The sequence below is a fragment of the Clavelina lepadiformis genome, chromosome 9 (genome assembly GCF_947623445.1).
Source record: "Clavelina lepadiformis chromosome 9, kaClaLepa1.1, whole genome shotgun sequence".
Classification (NCBI taxonomy): domain Eukaryota; kingdom Metazoa; phylum Chordata; class Ascidiacea; order Aplousobranchia; family Clavelinidae; genus Clavelina; species Clavelina lepadiformis.
In genome coordinates, this window is record NC_135248.1 from 14228178 (window position 1) to 14248030 (window position 19853).

Below are 19853 nucleotides of genomic sequence, written 5' to 3' on the forward strand. Positions count from 1 at the left end.
TGTTATAAATGAACGATGCTATCATGGGTCAATATTTACCTTGAAGTCGTTAAACATTAGTTCTTAATGACAAAGAGTGAAGATAACAGCAGAACATTACCATAGTGCTTCATATCAAGTTACACATCACTGCATGTTTTGAACGGTTTTAGGCTGCATTGACTGCTGAAGGTTTGCTGATTCATGCTGTGTAAAGTTGCATTGCATCAAATATTTGCAACATTTCTAACCCCATGATTTTGCATTTCAAGATGGACCATACGCCTTTTATGCTATAAAATTTTAAAAAATCAAACAAGAGCAGTTTCAGGGATGAACAATCATAGACGTAGGATTCATCCTGACAAAGCAAAGAAACCAACTTAGATTCTTTTAAATCTAGGGAGGAAAGCTAGAAAGTTCGTTCACTCCACGGTTGATTCTGTTCTGGTTTGCAACATAATTGTGCTACGTACAACTTGTGGCAAAATATAAACGACAAAACATGAAACAGATAATACAACAACATCAAACAGTAAGATGCGACAGCAATTCTGGTCAAAAGTGTGGAATAAAACTTAGTTTACTCTTTAAGCAGCGATGTAAAATGATAAATTGAAGTTGTAAGTCAATGGACATAACGCCATTGTTAACCATTCTTCTTAATCCCGACATAAATCAGCCAAAAGTTATAATAGTGAAGCTTTTAGTTCTTTCATTTTCCTGCTTACTTTGAAACGCCCTAAATTAAAAATACTAAACTCTAAAATTCAATTATGAGATATTTTGCCTAATTCGTCTCCCAATTGTTGTAAGAAATATGGTTACAACTGCTTTGTTTATCATAAAATGTTTTGTCAAAAACCTACTATGAAACTTTATAAAAAAAGGCGGCAGCTATTGTCAAGTTTGGTCAAACATTTAAATAAGTATTAGGGTTTAAAAGGTTGGCACCTATCATTGTAAGTCCCGTGAATGTCTCATTTTTTGAAAGATCGTTTCTTCTCCTTAAGCTGACATTTGGTGGCAGCAACCACAATCTCTAAAACTTGGAGGTCAGGGTGCATTGTCTGTGATGCATATGTATGTATATGTATATATGCATATGTATATGCCGAAGGCACATAATGAGAAAGCCAAAGACGCGCTATGACTCGAACTGCAGAGTATGGCAAGTTTTCAGCAAGATCTTGTATGCCAAGCAACCGAAAATGTTTAGTGTGCTGTTGAGTGCGCAACTTATGATTTAATTTAAATTTGAAATTTAGATTAAATGGAAAACTTTGGTTTAAAACTTAAGTTAGTAGCTTATGTTACAATAATTTCAAGGCTGGCCAAGTTCAATTTCATTACATGAATGACGACCTTGACAACATCTTGAATTACAATTTCTGAACTTCCTGAATTGACACTGAGTCCACAAATCCAAGTCGTGTAGTAGTACCAGCAAACCAGACTGTAGAGTTTGGCATAGGTGCACTCAATACTGCTTTTCATGAGCTTCATTGCCGCACTTAACAGGCGTTATTTTGCAATTAATGATTTAGACAGAAATTATGTTCACTCAATTTTCATTTAATTTAAACATTGAAAAAGTCAAACTGTGCACATTACAACTAAGAGCACACTTCCCTTGTCATTTTTGGTTGTTTGGTTCACACAAAATCTTGCTGAAAATGGACATACTTTGCAGTCCGGTCAGCAAGTCGGTAACTAATATATAGCCTAGAAGTTAGATTAACTAGAAACTGCAAGGAATAGCTTCGAACGTAAGCTACCACACTTTTTGGTTCAATAGGGTAATAATATATATACAGGAAAAAAATGACCGAATGCGTTTCCACAAATTTGGTTTAGAATATCTCGGTATTTTACCTCTATACCAACTGGATAAATACATTCTTGCTGCTAAAAGCTGGTCTGACATGACTAAATCTTTTCCAGTCATTTTGGTAATGATTATTCCCGTATTTACACTCTAGCGTCATGGACTATGGTTAAGCGTCAGGGTTAATGCAAACCTAGCCCAACAGCTCAGTACTCGCCTAGGGAACCTAGACCAGACTGGGTTTCTCTTGATTTAATCCAGACCAAATTAAACGTGGCATTTGAACAGAATTGAGTTAACCTGCATAAGCTTGCTTCTGACTAACCACAATTTTTGACGATTAATGAATTGCATAAACAGTAGGCTTGCTTTAAACAAAAACAGGAATTTTGAGTATACTGGCAGGCTGGAAAGTTTGGTATCAGTCTGCACAGAACGTCACAGAAGTTAGTCAATAGTTGGCACCACTACACCGGTCGGCATTGCGCTTGCGTAACTCAAAATAGAAACCTCTCTAGGGGAGTTACCAAAATTAAATATCCTGTTTGCTTAGCTCCATCGACATCTCCATCGTTCTGTGTCCATGGATGCGGCCATGGAAAGTACGACAGTTTTTGATAAGAAATCGTGAGCTGAAAGATGCAAATTTTGGTGAGATGGCATCACAAAATCCAAATTCTTTGTTTATTCATTGTAAATTGGTGTTCTAACAACCAGATTTCTTTGTTTGGTCAATAATAATTCGGTGTGAAGTTAAAAAAAGTTCTGGATACAGATGCCACACTTTGCACTAGGGCTGATCTCGAGGGTGTAGTAGCCATGCTATCCACAATGAGCTATCACAAATTTGTTAACAAACAGATCTGAAAGTTTGTTGGGGCTTCATTGGGATAACCGTCAATACCTGCTTTTGTTGCCCAAAATTTCAGTCTAATCTGGTTAACTTATATATGTCTAACATGCTATAGCCTAGACTGCGTAATTTTCAAAGAGTGGTGTACACCAGTAGGCAAAAACGTGTGCACTGGTTTGAGCGTATGTACACCAGATATCCTTGTTTGGGAATTGTTTAGTTAACAAGGTAGCTTTTTGACCCATTTTGTGCACCCAATAGCTACGTTGCACAACAGTGTGCGCACCGGGCATGTCCGGTACACAAAGCTTTCTTTCCTGGCTCGGTTTGAAGTCCTGGACTGTGTGTCAAAACATCAACTTCAGCAGGAATTGTAATACAAGATGGTGGCAAGACCTCAATCGGCCTTGGTTAGCCATATAATCTTTAGGCTATAAAATTGGCTACTACCCTAAACTCTGACTGTATTTCATGGCAGGATTTGCAACTACACCCCGAACGTTTATCCAGCTTAAGCTACGATACTTTCCGGTCAAACAGTGTATTAACAGGCTGGCCTTTATGAGCTTGCATCTAACTAACCAAGATTTTTTATCAAGCCACAACCTTTTGATTATAATTTATGATTGTACAAACTACAAACCAGCCGACCTTTAAATAAAAACAGGAACTAGCCTCAGCCTAAGCCAGGGGTTCTTAAAGTATGGGTCGCGACCCAAACATGGGTCGCGGAGGGTCAGAAAATGGGTCGCGACATAGTGACATAGGTGGGTCGCGACATAGGTTAATATAATATAATATAGGTCTATAGGACATTAAAATGGGTCGCGACATAGGTTTGGGTCGTGAGGTGATCATGAAACTCAGATTTGGGTCGCGCTCAAAAAAGTTTAAGAACCGCTGGCCTAAGCGATACTCTTGCGAAACTCAAAATGGAAACTACCCTAGGGGAATCACCAAAAATAAATATCCCGTTTCTTTTGGTAAGTTAAAAAGAAGTAAATTTGTAATGGAAGCTACTTTGTGTGGTCTTGACCGTCACTTGTGTAACTTTTAATCACTTCACTGGGTTTGTTTGCAAGTTGATTTTAGCTTTTAGAAATCTTAAGCTACTACTAAAAAAAGATAGTTGCTGACATCGAAGTAGACCACAGCCTGAGAATAAAGTGAACCAGTGACCCACCTAGACCATAGATATCCTATAAAACATTTGAATGATCTTGCTATTGTTATTGACCAATCAAAAAGATTGTTGAAAATTGTGTTTTATAGGGTATTTATGGCCTAGAGCCCTAGACAAATAAATTGTTGTTAAGATAAAACAAGCCATGGAAAAACCAATATCAAAAACCTTTTTAAGTATATTCATTGCGTTCAAGTTACAATGAGCACAAGTGATGGAAAGATTTGTAATGAAAAGTTAGTGTACGGTACCTGAACTTGACAGGTTGACCCACTTCAATAACAATGTTTGCTTGTTGAAATGTTTATGGTGGGTGATAATATATAAGTCTCATAAGGTCGTTGACTGCTTTTCACACCCTCAGACTTATTGTTCACCTTAACGGTTTGTGATAATAATATAAGTAATGAAATATACAGATTGTTTAAGACATAGAATTTTCGTTTTCGAGTATCGAATCAGCGAAGCGTAACACTGCGTCATGATAACTTCCTGAGTTTTGGTTTAAAGTTGTGAATCTTATAACTTGGTAATGGCAGTAATTCTGCCCATTTCCGATATCCAGTGGCATTGCCATTGTAATGTCTAAGGGACATACATTATAGATATTGCTTCTGTTGACTGTTCAGTGGTTCTGGTGAAAAGTTCCAAATTTGGGCAAAACGATTTAAAAAATTCCAAAAAAAGCTTTGTGTGTCAATACGTCTTACACAGAGACAAGCTCGGTAACTCCTGAACTCGAGCAATAGGAACCACCCCATAATTCACCATAGGCCACCATTAAGGTTGGTCTTTTAGTAACAATAAATAAACAGCGGGCTAACCACTAAAAAGTAGTAAAACTTTGTTTTGGTTATAAAACGCAATAAACAAAACTTTCATTCGAGTGACTTTATGACGAAGTTTAGTGGATATATTATAATTTGATGTTATCCTTTCTGGCTGATTACAACAACATATATGCCGGCGAATATGTCTCATACAGCACTAGCCAAACCTAAGTTTTTAAAACAATTAAGTTTGTAACAATGAAACAAGCATCAAACAAAAAAATTCTTATCAGCAATAGCTGTTAAATTTGCGAAGACGCCGCTGGTTAGGGGCACATTTTCCGTTTTATGGATTCTTTTTACCAGTCGCTTTGATGATAAGTGATAGCCCGATATAAACGCGTTCGGTACTTTGTTTCGGCTGAATTAGTTTGAAATCACTTGAAAGGTTATTTACTTACATGAAACTTTCTTGCTAAATTAAAACTTCATGAGAGAATGTTACGACTTGAATTTTTTACAGATCAGTGCTTCACAGCGAGCACATGTTATTTCTTCATGTTCACTCATGAACGTAAACACGAAGGAGAAAACTCGTGTGCCTGTGTAGAACGACTGCTGTATTTAAAATGTATTTAAAGTTCATTTTATGCTAAAGTAGATGTGGAACTTGCAAAATTGAAATGTCGTTTTACGCAAACAATTTGCACGGCAGGGCATATACTTATAGAGTATAGATAGTGAACAAAGATAGGTTAATGTACCAATAATTTGCTAAAGCTAGCAATAGGAATTTCACAAAGTTGGATGCGTGCGTTAAGTTTTCCATACTTTTCCCCATCACAGCAGAATTTGTGAGCAAACGTTTAGCAAAAAAATATTTGTAACATGGTCCGTAGAAGAACACAACCACTTGAAATGTCTTTACTAAACCTTATGAAAACATATCTACCGCAACTAGAGATAATATGGACAAAAGTTGGAATCCCGGATAAACAGGTATGAAATAATAGGAAGTTGCATGTTGCTAGAAATTGGCATGGTGCGTTATAACGGCATCTGGGAGGCCTGTGTACCTCTTGAAACAATTGCGGAAATCTTGTTATGATTTATCTATCCAAGTGTAAAAAACTTTTAAATTCTTTTATATAGTTGGAAGTCAGAGGCAATGCAGTTTGTAGTCACATGGAAATTCTACTTGAAGACATGGTTGAAGAAGAACTAAAACTCCAAAAAAACATTGAAGAAGAAATTAAGCGTTACAGCCAGCAAGCGGCATCTCTGAAGAAGTTCCTATGCATCGACGACTGTCAAGAATCTAGTCTTGAACACTTTGCACTTCCTTCAAACGAAACTTCTTCATCTGCTTCATCCTTACCCCACGGACTTTCTGGTAGTTTGCTGATAAAGGTGAAAAATAATCAATTCATTTTTAACTTCTCCGTTCCACAGCGAATTTCATTCACATGAAAACAAAGACTTACGTTTTGCATCCTTTGACCATTTATTGGAACTGGAGGAGAAATCACATGATCCTAGTCGCTTAAAAATTCGAGGTATATAGGCTACGTTTGCAAAAGTTTATCATTTCGATCTCATTGCTATAACAACATAATTTAAAACAACCAATAACGACGTTTGTTTTACCGCTACCAAAAAGTTTCTATTAAGCTTAAGTAATTTCAGCTAAAGAAACTCTAAAACCATACATATAATTCCATTATATTACAGGTGGAAAACTTTTGGCTGAGGAGAGGGAGAGAAAAGAACTCCAAAAGCAAACGTGCAGGATGAAAAAAAAACGCGCTAAACGCCGCAGAACAATGGACTGTTGCTAAAGGTTACAGAAACCTGGCCGATTTTGACAGCCTATATATCGCGCATATAGCCTATATGAAACACAATACTGTATTTGTGCTACAGTGTTTCAGTGGTTCTGTGAAAGCAAAATAGCTTACACATTATATTATAGCAGAGTGCAGTGGCTATCGTTTACGAAACACGTTAATATATAGTTATAAATCTATTAAGTTAATATTCGAAATGGTCTTCATATTTAATAACCTACGTTTTTAGCAATTTTTGGCAAATGACCTACCATTGAATGCGTATTTTGGAAACATTGGAAACAATTTGACGAAATTCGCGGTAAACTTCACATGCAAAGAAAACTTAAACGCAAGTAAGAAACCGAAGACGAAATGCGATATGGGAGCACCAACCCGAATACACCAAACCGCTAAAAAGCTTTTATCCGACCCTAAACGTCTCAAATTGGATAAAACCCTGGAGCAGAAATGTGGTGCATCTAAACAGTTGTCGTCTTGGGGACAGGTTCTTTTGGAATGGAAGGTTGAACATGAAAAATTTTTAGAGCCCTTCTTCTTCAACTTCTTTTGCGCTTAAAGATTCGCGTCTCTACTTCTTCATCGCCTTGTTTGCCGCTCACGTGTGACGACATTCTTATTGAAATTTGTTGATTTTCAGAATATTGTACCCGCAGAATATTTTCAAATGATACAAAGTAAATAATTTTATACCGGTTATTATATTGTGCTTTATCAACCTTGCGGCCATGATAGTCGAGGTTGTTTTGAATGCTTGGTCTGGAATTCCCGAGTTTGCAAACCGGCTCTAAACTGCGCACAGAGTGCAAAAAATTGCTATTTTACGGCTCAAAAATAAAAACGCTTCGAAATTGATTCAAATTCATACGAACAGCAGCTGGCCGCCTAAGACTGACGATTTTGAAACGCCGCATATAAGCTAGGACAATTGTGTAACACCGTCTAGCCCGATTATTTTAATAATGTTTGGCAAAGATCGGCCTAGTTTCTCGACAAACAATAAAACTGGTCTTGCCTCAGGCCTTCATCTACGTCAACGTTGGGCTTAGCCTACAAAGACAAACAAAGAAACAGAACGACCGAAAAAAATAAAAACGTAAAAAGATAAGTATATGAGTCCTAAAATTTGGTTCGTGAGAAAGGGTATTGCCCAATGAGACCCCTTGACGCTGGTAGTCTTAATTATAAAGGACTGTTCGGCAATAAAACTTCTATTTACTGCATAGATCTTTTGCTTGAGTTAGCCAGAATAAATCAACCAAGTAAGTTAAAACATGACTTGGCTGCTTCCATTAGACAGGAGCGCACAAAGCAGATTGTTCTGTTATCAAGTAGCTGCTGCTTTCATCTAAATCAGGGGTCGGGAACGTTTTTAGCTAAGGGAGCCATGAAAGCTACATATTTTTATTTGTATTTCCGTGAGAGGCGTACAATATTTTTCAACACTTATGCAACTAACGTCTGCGTTTTCAACAAAACCAACAATTTGAGACCACGGTTAGTGTCTCGATTTACTCTGTGAGTTTAATAAAATGCTTCTTACTGTTAATGCGACTTAAAATTACAGAAAAAGTTTTAATCGTAAAAATCGTACTAAGAAATGCCAGTTTAGATTTATCTGCAAACTAGATGCCGTCATCAAAAGAGCCACTTCTGGCTCACAAGCCATAGGTTCCCGAACTCTGATCTAAATCATCAGCAAGAAACGTCATAAACTGAGTTGCAGCTCATTTGCATATCAGCCTCCCTGCATCCTCACAACGCAGATTATAAAAGAAATTCCCGATAACATATTGTAAAAACCACCCTTCATTAGCGTCGGCTGTGCGAGCAAGTGTGACGCTCCTGCAGTCCTACTGTGGAGTGTTTGTAGAAAAGAATTTAAAAGCTAAATTTAATTGGTTAAATAACTCAAGAAAACCCAGACACACAAAATTAGCGACTGCTCCAAAGCCAATAGTACGAGCCAGCTGACAAACGAGCATGAGCGACTGAAAACACAAATTACAAGGTTGGCAAAATACGTCATAAATAACATCGAGCCAAGCACTTGGGCGCCCCTGAAACCAGTCGACTTAAATGAGGTGATTAAGTGGCATAGGCAAGAAAGGATGTCTTGTTGCTAGAATTCTGCATAATGGACTTATTATGAAATATTGTATTGTCCGAATTTATAACTGTTCACCAGGTCCACTAAACAGGAGATTATTTGTGTTGTGGCTGTCACATGTTAATCGATATTTTATCACCCTAAAATGTAGCGCCCAAAGCAACAACCTCACAGTGTAGTCAGTTTACGATCGAGACCGTAGTTAACAAACCAGGACGGTTTATCAGTTAAATATGTTTGTTTGATTCACAAAATTTCTCAGGTCGCTAATTTACAAATCTCACCAAAAGCGCCATAATGAGTGAGAGCAATAAACTCTTAGTCTGGTTCATCTGTGGCCGCCTCTGCCCATTGACAATGATGCTCTCTGCGCATTCTCCAGCGAATATTCTTTTATTGTGAAAGTCGACTTGGACGACGACTCACAGAGCTTTCTCGACCGCTGTCAGAACCAAGAGCTACTCAAGTCTGAGAGCACGAAAAATTCTTCTTGATTCATCGTGAGGTCGCGTGTCTTTCTCGGCAGCATATTCGCAGACATCAATCAGCCAACACGTGGGGAATAGAATTGTATTGAATTTAAGAAACAAATAAACGACTGAATGGATTTGCAGAAGGTGAACAGAATATAAAGCAAAGCAATCAACGTTAATTAACTAAGGAATGTAAAAAATTCGGTAAAACAAAGAAATCAAAGGAAATAGTAACTAACATGACGTGGCGGTGATATGGCGCCAACCGCCACAGATCAAACTGATCGCCAGTGATAGAAAAACTACATTAACTATCAAGAAAACCAATGAACAAGTTTCTATGATAAGAAATCTCGAAATTATCACAACAAAATAGCACAACCGTATGCGGTGTTTACAAAATCAATTAACTCGTATGTGACAAACAAATACAATTGTTACGTAACTATGCAAGCTAATACAAATATAAATCACTTTTAACCAACAATTCAACAGTTCTTCTGGTGGCGCATCAGGATAAAAGAGAACTGCACTGTCTAAAAATCCCGAGTTCGATTCCCGACCAGGTCGCGATTGACAAAATATAATCGCGTTCGGTCGCTCTTACTTTTGTGTAAATGAATCGATTTTAAGAACGGTATTTATCGAAGTAAAACCATTTTCTTGCTTGAAGATAACTACGTCACACGGAGACGTCACTTTACTTTCGCGAGCGGAGTTCGACCAATTCACCATCGCACCAACCAGGATAAATCTCCAACTCCTATAAATTAAAAGTTTGAGATTAAATTCCTCTGCAATGTTCAACTTCACACAAACATAACAAGACATAAATAATACCGAGTCATCCAATTGGTCAAGGACTCCTTGAATTTCAGCGATTTCAGATTGGTTCGCATCGCGCTTCCCATCTGTTGCGTCATCATCAGGGAAGCAATTCCGCATATTCAGCCCATACTCGATTTTGTTGAAGAAGGATTTTGAAGGAATCTTCGGGATTATGTTGCCACTGATACAAAGCCCTCCGATCTAGAGTTAAAATGTTTGTAAAATTAAACTACAACATGGTGTTATAACAAAGACTAATATCCTAATATTTAACTCATACAAGTTAACTGGTTAGTGTTAACTAATTAATAACTAACTAGCATGATGGTAGCTTAGGCCTACAGTAGCCTACTGGACCAACACAAATTCTTCGATTTTGATAAAAATAGAAGGAATTTTAAGCGACCAACTTAAACCACAATTGAGTATTCGTTGCAGAAATAAAACTTGATATTAAAGTCGCAAAAATAGTTTTACTTTTGTAAAAATTTGAAATTTGCTTCTGGCCAAATCTTGGTCAGATGCTGCTGATTTTAGCCTAAACTGAACCGATCAAATTTTGCCATTTTTTCAATAAAACGAACGAATTTTAAGCGGCCAGGTTTACTGCGCATTCCAGATCTATCAGCGATTTAAACAATAAAACTTGCACGGGGAAATTACGCCCCGTTGAAATAAATTAAAACAAAATATTCCGACCAACAACAACGCACAGAATCTCAGCAAACCATGTTTGCTTAAAAGCGGGAAAAACTATTATGACGTCACATGCAAAACCAAGGCGCATTGTTACGACACATCGAGTTCGTAAACAAAGTTGAAGACGAACGAAAAAGTAGAAAGTAAAATAAACAAACAAACCTTTCCTGGCATTGCTTGAATTGCCTCAAATAATCGGCCGACATCTTCTGGTTTAGAAAAGCAATCGTCCAGACCAGTGGTTCTTAAACTGGGGGGCGCGCCCCCCTTGGGGGGCGTGTAACATTCATAAGGGGGGCGCGAGAGATGACAAACTGTCTATTATATGAGCTATGTCTAAACATGCTTTCTTGACTTTCGCTATAGGTTCATTTTTATTAAAATTTTAAAGTGTGTCACGATGGCAATTGTATTTTTGAAATTTGATTCTGAAATACGTCAATTGTTACGTCATAATATCTGTTGTCTCTCCGCGTTGAAGCGTATTGTTTTCCTTTACTCATTCATGCAATCCTAGCTCGACTAACTGTTCTCTTTTAGCGTGACCTGTTTTTCTCACAACGGGGGGCGGTGTAACAAGAAAAACTTTTATAAATGTATCACTTGTAGAAATACTTAACTTACACTAAATGCATTTTCTTTAGTTTTACAATAATGATGTACACAGGAAACCAGATGTTTTTGCTACTAACCTGTAAATATCCGAAGTTTACGACGTATAATTTTCGAGTCATTAACGATTGAAAACTTGTGTGCAGTGTCGGCCACACATAATAAAAATAGTAATGTCGCGCACCCGGTTTAAATACGGTAAAACCAACGTCAGCCAATATTAAAACCGTAAAATGAAGTAAAACTTAAATTTAGTATTGATTTAATAACCAGATATTTTAGTAATTAAACTAATTGTATTGAGTGGAAAAAAGAGAAAGTATGACCAAAATTATCTGACGTATGGCTTTATAGATACCACAGTGAACGAAAAAGTCGTACCGCAATGCGTGATATGCTTAGAAAAGCTAAGCAACGACGTTTTGAGACCAAGTCGTTTGCAGCGTCATCTTCATGAATATAAAGACAAAACCTAGGAACAAACTTGACTGTGCAGCCGACCTAAGATGTGCATTATCTTCCACAAAGCCTCGAATTAATCGTTTGGTTTCCCAAAAACAACTACATCCTTCTCATTAATGAAAGTTAATTGAAAATAAATTGTTGTTTTGTTTAATGCTTTTTTATTTTGCAATGAGGGGGGCGCGAAATTTTTAGGTACCGTCAAGGGGAGCGTGTGCCAAAAAGTTTAAGAACCCCTGGTCCAGACCAAGCCCCTCGATGTGTTTCTCAACTTTAGTGAGAATAAACAGGAGCGAGTCAATTTGTGATTCTGTCAACTTGATACCGGATAACTTCAGCTCTTCTGGGAAGAGTTCCGCTGCATACGTGGTAAGCTGCTCGTCATTGGTTTGATGAATTTGTTCATAAACACGCAGCAATTCACGTTTGTCATCACCTAAACATAAATAAAACTTATTTGTACCTGGTTTACACTTAAACGACTTTAGGCCTATCTGTGGTTGAATGGGTGTAGGCTACAGGTTAGTTACCAGCTAATATACAAAGTCCATTGATCACAATTCAATAAATAAACCGTGCACACGGCACAGGTACAAGTTTAAAACAAACAAGGTTGCAATAAGACAACCGCGTCATAACATGCAATGATATACGTAATATACTGTATTGGTAAGCCTAAAATTACTATGGGCTACTTGGTGGTTAAGAATTGTTACATCAAATATGGGGCGAATATGCATCATTAAATACTAACATTTACAGACACCAAGTCAAAAAGTATCACAGCAAAGTATAATGCATGCAAGATATTGTGGGTTAATTACCTCTCCATAAAAATGCACCTTTGTATTGATTCGTTTTTAATTTGCTGATAGTCTCTGTATGTTGAAGATTTCCTGCAAAATAGCAAAACAACATTTTTACAACACTAGCAGTGAGCACCACATAGGAAAAACAAAATAGAAGTTATTAACAAACCAAATCCATATCCAAATCTGCATGGAAATATTTAAAAAAAAATGTCAGGCTATTTTGGTTAGCATGTGCATCTATTTTCGGGTCGGGCTGAATATGCTTAGAAACATTTAACAAAATGTAAAAAATCAGTAAAAAATTAATTTCTTGTAATTTTAACCAATTGTCTATAACTTTCTTACCTGTGGGGGCAGGCATGGAATGAATGGGTGCTTGGACATTGCTGAGGTATTGCACATGAACAGGATATTGCAAGGAATTACCTGAAGTATATCAAGATCATATAACTTTTTGTAGGGCATCAGCAAGCTGGGCTAATCTGACAACTGTCTTGAAATCACAAACATCTTACCTGCTGGAAAAGGTTGCTGAGTGGACACAGAAGTATTCATCACCCAATGCCGAGAAGAAGGAAGTGGAGTTACAGAACAATTCATGGAAGCACCTACATAGCATGATTAGAAACTAAAGTAAAACATGACTAACTTGAATTGATGGTGTGTATGCTTTGTAGAATAGCATAACCGGCTTCTATAGCGTAGGTTACAGTTCACATGGTATCACTGTATGAAGTTAGCACATATATGTAAGCTATGCAAGTTTTGTCTTACCAACATATGTGCTGGTAGGTTGGCTGAATAATGCACTATTGGCAGAGTTTTGAGAAAAAGAACGTTGCATAGAACCACCTGCACAGATGGTTGGGTTTTGTGCTACTGGAGTCGGCAAATTATCTCCTACATCTGACGATCGAGTTTGAATGCCAACATTTTGATCATCTTGTAAAGTTGAGTTGGCTGCTGCTAAAGAAGAAGACACTGAAAGAGAATTATTGGGCTGGATGCCAAGTATCTGATCGAGTCCTTCAACCTTGCTACTGCTTGCTTGGTCTGATTCTTCCACTGATTCTGCCACAGACCGAAGGAAATCTATATTACTGAATATGTCAATGCCACGTTGGGGTGTCAATTTTTTTTGCTGGTCCTGGTCATCTTGCGTGCTTGATACTTCTCTTTCACCGTTGCAAGTTTTACCAGATACAAGTTTCGAATTCACATTTTTTCTTACAGCAAATTGGTTCTCAGAAAGCAGTTTGTTTCCATTCTTTACCGGAGAGCTTTCAAAATTACTGCCATGATTTTCTTCAAAGTTATTTTGAATGTGACCATTGCCACCATGTCCACAGATGTCAGGTGGGTTTTGTACAACTGGCGCAGAAAAACTGTTTATTACTGTAGGTGGTACATTATGGGCAGGGTCTTTTTCATGACAATCTGAGAGTCAGTGTTGGCTGCTGCAGAAAACACTTGAAGAGGATTTGTCAACTCAACTTGAGGTGTCTGGTCATTTCCATAAAACTTTGTTGACTGGCCTGACTCTGAATCAGATGTAAGATCAATGACATGTTTATTTCCATTTAATTCTGATGACACAATGTTATTATCATTGCGTGATTCCTGTGGCATCTGTCCCTTGTAAGTTACAAAGACCTTTTTCCCTCCAATAAAAATCTGATTAGGAATTGGTTTTTGATCCAGATCTCTCCTGTTCATAGAAGTCATACGAGCATTAGAAAGCAAGCCATATCTATTCCTTACATACGAAATGCTTAAAACCTTGCCATGATTCTTTTCAAGGTAACTTTGAATATGACTGTGCTCAAGAAACACTGAAACAGGCCGGACTTTTACTTGGACTTCTTCTTTCTCGTACAACTCCACACATTCATAAAGGTCACCACTGCGACAGTTATTTAGCAGCTCAAACAGCTCGAGCACGTCACAGCGGGATTTGCAGACAATTTCACAAACATTATCAACTGGAGAACAAGCTATCAATTTTGAAATAGGAAACTTTAAGTCATTGAGTAGTTGATAAACTTGATCCTCACATATGTGTTTCCTTCCACTTATTTCCAGAGAAAATTTCCTGTTTATAGGAGTTTCACAGCGTGAAGGTTGTTGCTTGTTGGTACTTTCAGCGGGGTTTTGAACGTAGCTAACATAAACATTTTCCTGGACTACTGGTGTCACATTTGGAGGCAATAAACTTTTACTCAAATGCTGAGTTTCTAGAGCTTGTGACTGATTTCCAAAAATTTCATTATTTGTATCCCCAAAACGAGCCCTTTTTGTTTGTGAAGATTGATATTCCAATGAAGATACTGCTGTGTTAATTGATCCTACAACAGCACAATCTGTTTGAAAAGTTTGTAAACCAGTGCTATCTTTCTGTTGACTGACAGAATAATCAGAATTGGTCAAAGTTTGCCCAGAAGATGAAGGTCTTTTGTGCTGAATATCAGTAGCTGGATACTGACTAATTATTGAGATGTTAGAAGATTTATTCTGGGTTGAATCTGGCAATGCGAGGTTAGAAGAATCTTCAACACATTCTGATTTCCTTTTTCTATGTTTCTCACTGTGTTTGCCAAAAACTTCCCACATGTTTGTTTCAATTGGATCACCAGCTTTCAACTTCTTGTAGCCGTCTTCGTTTAAATGCAGCCTCGCTTTACAGAAGCGTTTCTCACAGCGCCAAAATGTCAGTGGCTGTTTAATGCTTTTCTTATCAAACACGTAGCAATATCCATCCGGTCCCTTTAATTTGTCTTTTCCACGAGTCGATGTTTTTAATTTCAGACCAACTGTCATGCTTAAAATTAGCAAAGACAGATATTAAATTGCTCATTTACTTCCATAGACTGCAGATCTTGATAGCTCAAACATTTTAATGATTCACGCTTCATAAACGTAGAAAGTTTAATCTAGCAAATTCCAAACAATGAAAAATATAGTGAGACTATGGCAAGAGGGCATTTACTGGTATCAAACATGCCAACATGATAGCACGTCTAAGAAAATTGCATTGCACATTTTGTTTTTAGTTAACTACGATTAGCAACCTATTTTCAATGCCTACCATATGATATGTACCTATAGTTAATCTCGACAAATAAACATCTACCGGTACCTTTTCATCCTGCAAGATGCTATGTGTTATAAATATTATTATATGTGAGCACTGACCATGCACATTTTGCAATCACAGTATGAATTATACTAATTGACTTCTATGTGACATCAATTACACATAGTTATCATACTATCCACTTTAATAATATACCTCATGTCGTCATGCATTTTTTGTTTAACGATTTTACCATCATAAGCGGTCAATCAATAACGGACAACAATAAGTAAAGTCCAAGTGTATGATTAAATATTTCCCTGTGTTCACCGGAGACTCATACCTACTGTTATATAATTGCATTATTGCATAAACTATTTTATTCATTTCCATGAATTATTATCTGCGGTACTAATATACAACTGCACAACCAAATGATGTCACAATTTGAGTGGCTGGGGTCTAGTATACAAACGCATCCTGTGGTTGTGCACTTGTATACTAGACCTAAACCCCTAATTTCTTCATTTGGAACTATGGTGCATAAACAGCCAACGGCTTCCAGTCTATCCACCCTAAGGAGTGGGGATGCCCCAGATTGGAAACTTTGCTAAGTACGCAAGGAATTAAAATTAATTGCGCGTATAATGGCCATTGTATCATCTTGTTGTGCATGGAACAACTCACAAAAAGAACAAACTTACCACACTGGGAGATGCTTCCATCAAAGAAAGTAACCTGCTGTGCATACTGACTACAGCAATTATAACTGATTCTGTTCATCCAATTTTTACAATGATCTTTTTTTCAGTGATCTTTAAAAAGCACTTACAAACTTACAGAGCTTTTGGGTGTCGTTATTTTTAACGTCATACCATGACCCCTGAAGTAAGCAGGACCGTACGTATATAGGTCTACACAGTGGTGGGATTCAAATATTTTAACATCCGGTTCTCTCACTAGCAGCATGCCATATTGACCCGGGGCCGATATATTTAGAACTATACATACGCTTGTTAACAACCGGTTCACAAAAGTCATTGCACCACTGTATATACATCATTTTTACAGAAAACACATTTCCCTTGTTTCAGAAATTGATAGGTTACACTCAAAGCGTGCCATTAAGTGCTTGTGTAAACAAGAAGGGGTTTCTAGAAAGCAAAAAGTTCTATCCTAGCAACAGGCTAGTTTGTTGCCGCCGTTCCACAAACAATGGCTTCACATTAGACCGCCATTTGCCGACGCTATTTGGAGATTTCACGCAGCTTATTTGACGTACTCATACAGCAGTATAAATGGTGAAAAATGACACTTTCTGGACAATGGTGAAAACGGGCTGTTACTTTTTTTCGGAAACAAAGAATTCATATAAGAAGCAAAGTGTTGGCAACTTCGAGTTAGACGAAGAAGTAATATAGTAGGCTATAGTAATCAAAGCCAAATGTTAAGTCTAAGTCATACAAATTTCTGACACCTACTGTACTTAACGAAATGTCTATAGCAGGGGTCGGGAACCTTTTTGGCGAAGGAGCCATGAAAGCCACATATTGTTAATTTTTATTTCCGTTAGAGCCATATAATATTTTTCAACACTTAATGCAACTAACGTGTGCATTTTTAAGCAAAACCAACTATTTTAGACAACGGTAAATGTCTGAATTTACTCTTTAATAACATCCTAATTACTGTTAATGCGATTTCTGGTGCCGCATGGTACAGAAATTACAAAACTACAAATAACAGAAAAGTTTTATTCGTAACAATTGTGCTAAGAAATGCCAGCTTAGATTTATCTGCGAGCCAGATGCCGTCATCAAAAGAGTCATCAAATCTGGCTGGCGAGCTCGTTCCCGACCTCTGGTCTATAGCATGTTGATAGCAAAAGACAAATCTTATGTTGAAATATCGGTCACAACGGACTGTTATGAAACAAATACTCTTCCGTCCCTACCTACCGTCCAAAATCTACGCTGGTTTACTACTCTGTTATAAAATGGTACCAAGGTGTTGAGCTAATTTAGAAAACAAAACGTTCCGCATTCTACCTGAACTACAGACTGACGTCTACTCGTCAGCTGTTTACTTGTAACCTGTCATGCAATTTGTGGCACAAAACGCACGAGGCCAGAATATTAACCAAGGTTCTCGTGACGTTACGCCCATTTCTAATAAAAAAAACAGAGCAGAGTTTGTTGTTTGAAGCCTAATATCGAATAAATAAACAAAAAAAATTTGCTTCAGCGACTTATAAAACTTTGTCTCTACCAACGTACCATTTTACGTCGAATACTTCAATACTTTTGTATTCCGCTACGACACTGATAGGATAAGTAGCATATCACAAACGCAAAATATACGGCTCTACGCTGATCAACCGCGTATGCAAAAGCTCCGTACACTCTTTGAGATACATGAGTCTATAAGACTGCAACAACTCTTTGCATGGGCGCTACACATTCCAGTCTGGCTTGTCAGCTTACATTAGATTTAACAGTTACCATCATATAACGATAAATTTTAAGTTTGCTAATAGCGCATTCTTCATCGATTCTTAACAATTTCATTCACGTCAAACCTTTACAATATCTTAGCCAGCAATATATTGCCCAGTATCAATGATCCGCTGTACAAATTATATGCGGTAGGCCACATTGCCTTAATAGCCAACGCCACCCAGCACTGTATGAAGACTTGACGAGCACCAACAGCAGGTTATATAAGAGGAACCGAAAAAGTCACACGACCCAAGTGAAACAGAATGTTTGCTATTCAACTGAGTTCCATTGTTAAGACAAGAGTAAACTTGCCTCGTTTTGCCGTCGTTTGCCGCCGCGGCAACATAAATCAAACGCGTCATAGTTTGCGCAACACTCATTCTCATTTTGCTGTGGTTACTGATCAATTTAGGCTGGAGCCGGTCACACAATTTCTAGTTGGAATGTGTCAAATCGAACCGGATTCGACTTTGTGGCTCATCATAATAATAAAATACCGTCGATATATCAGATTGCGAGACATTTAGATTTGATTCGGTTTATTTCTAATATCTCTCAAATCGCCAGCGAAAATAATTTCTTCAACTCTACTTTCCAACGTGTTAAAAACATTTATTAGGGTGGGGTTGTTCACACAAGCGGAAAGTGGCGGCGCTTTTTTCCGAAGTTCGCCACCTGAAGCTGAATCGTATGAAGGCTACGATATGGTGACGCGCTACATATTCGATTGCGGAACTGAAATACTGTGCTAGCTTTTTTGACCTCGTTGGCAGGGCGGGACTTAGCAAACGCAGGGTAGAATGCAAAAGCTGTTGGCGGGCCTCTTACCAATTTTAAATAACTTAACGTAATACTAACAACGTACAAACAAAATAGCAACTCTTTGCAAATCAGCTCCCATCAAAGCTTTGCTTTGTGATATATTTTGACCAAACACTCTTTTTCGAGAACAACTTGTGAAATAACACTTTGATTTGCACGAAATAGAAAAAGCTACATCATTATTTTTGTTTTGGTGTGAAGTAGCGCGGGGCTCAATGCAGTAGCATCCCTCGCATTAACTTGAAGCGGGACCTGCTCGTTGGATAAATAATATAATTAATCATCGCAAGTCATATTCCAACGTCACTTCCATCGCTTCGTCTCACTTGTAGCACTTTAGAATGGTCTCTCGGGTTTTAACTTTTATATAAGTTTGCCGAATCTAATAGGCCTACCAGCGTTGTCTTTGCGGGCGTCAGTAGCAGCCCTGATTGAGTTAAACCAGCATCGGGGTAAGAACTGTATTTGTAATGTAAGATCTTTGTATTGTAATGGTGGCAGTGTTCGAATGTTAGTTTACTTATTTAACAGAAGGTCCAAAAACCAAATTGGTTCAAGAATCAATCGATTGATTTCCATTGTTCAAAGGACTGAAAATTTGCCGCTGCTCCACTTTTCGCCGATGATTGCCGAAATAAACGGCTAGTGTTTGCGGAACTATCGTTTGTGACGTCGACTTTGATGAACCCTCTCACTGATTTTTCCCAGTACCACCTATAGCTATGTAGTTCTATCACGTCGTTTGCGCAAATATTTACTTGTAACTTACTTTTCAACGTCTTAAAAACATTTACTAGTGTAATACAGTAACTTTAGCGCATCAATATTATAATCAACTGAAATGTTGAATCTCATACAAGCCCCACGTTTACGTAATGAGCGCAAGCTAATTACTGAGGGCCAGCAAAGTTGTTTCCAATCAAGCTTTGTTCACATTTTTCTTTCATGAGCAGCTCATCGCCAAATTGTTTTCAAACTGAAGTTTGCGTGAAAGTTTATTTTCA

At 37.7% G+C, this 19853-nt stretch overlaps 1 protein-coding gene across 1 annotated transcript in view; it reads right to left on the reverse strand.

Moving 5' to 3' along the window:
- Positions 1 to 19853, reverse strand: part of LOC143471282 (uncharacterized) — a 139011-nt gene that overhangs the window by 80453 nt on the left and 38705 nt on the right. The gene's annotated exons all lie outside the window — the stretch shown is intronic.